The sequence below is a fragment of the Fulmarus glacialis genome, unplaced genomic scaffold, assembly GCF_000690835.1.
Source record: "Fulmarus glacialis isolate BGI_N327 unplaced genomic scaffold, ASM69083v1 scaffold16525, whole genome shotgun sequence".
Taxonomy (NCBI): domain Eukaryota; kingdom Metazoa; phylum Chordata; class Aves; order Procellariiformes; family Procellariidae; genus Fulmarus; species Fulmarus glacialis.
This window is the reverse complement of record NW_009211438.1, coordinates 6319-7211: the sequence shown is the minus strand read 5'-3', so window position 1 is coordinate 7211 and position 893 is coordinate 6319.

Sequence of the window (893 nt, the reverse complement as noted above, 5' to 3'; positions counted from 1 at the left end):
GGGGCAGAACTCGCCCGGAAAACTTGGTGCGGCAGTCGAAATCGAGTCCGAGCTGGGCAGCGAGGCAGTGCGCGCTGGGGGAGGGCAGAGGGCCTCTTCGGAAACGTGGCCTGTGAGCTGCAGTGCGTTACCTCCTTTCTGGCAGTTCGCGCGGTCATTGCGTGTGGGTCGATTGTTAGAGACGCGTGTGGAACAGGAACTGTAGAGACACCTAAGAAACAGGAAGGCAGTTCCTTTCACCTCACGTGCTGTGTTGGCGACCTCTCTTACAGGCAAAGTGCTTTTCTCTGTGCTTGCTTTTGGAAACAGCTGAATTTCTTGGGGGCTGTTATTCTGCCACAGCTCTCCAGAGAAAGTAAATGCTTGGGACAAAATAACAGCAAATTTGCTTTTAAAAAGACCCTTTATTGAGTAGAGCTTGGTGCTTCTCCTAAAGCTAATGAACCTGTAAGTTTTGTGAGAGTGGCTATCCATATCAGAATGGGGAAAATTATGATGCTAAACTTGATGCATACTTTGGCTTTCTGTATGGCTTAGCATCTTTTAAATCCTTCTGAAGTCTCTTTCAGAGCATTCCAGTAATATGTGGAGAAAATCTGTTAATATTCCTGCTTGAAAAATATGCTGTTTAAAGAGGGAGCAGCAGATCTAGGATGTCAAGCAAATAGGTGCCGTGCTAAGACTCTCGGCCTGGCATGTGGGTACCATTTGATTTCTTTCTGTTGCAATACTAAGCAATAGTATTCCTATGTGTAGTATCCCATCTTCCTATGGGATGGCAAAACAAGTCTGCCAAGCAGTGGAAGTGCTTAGGAACCACTTATGAATTAGGAAGTGGCATCCTAATTTTGTTTTTAACTTAGGTACTAGCTTAAAACCAATTTGGCTTTGCA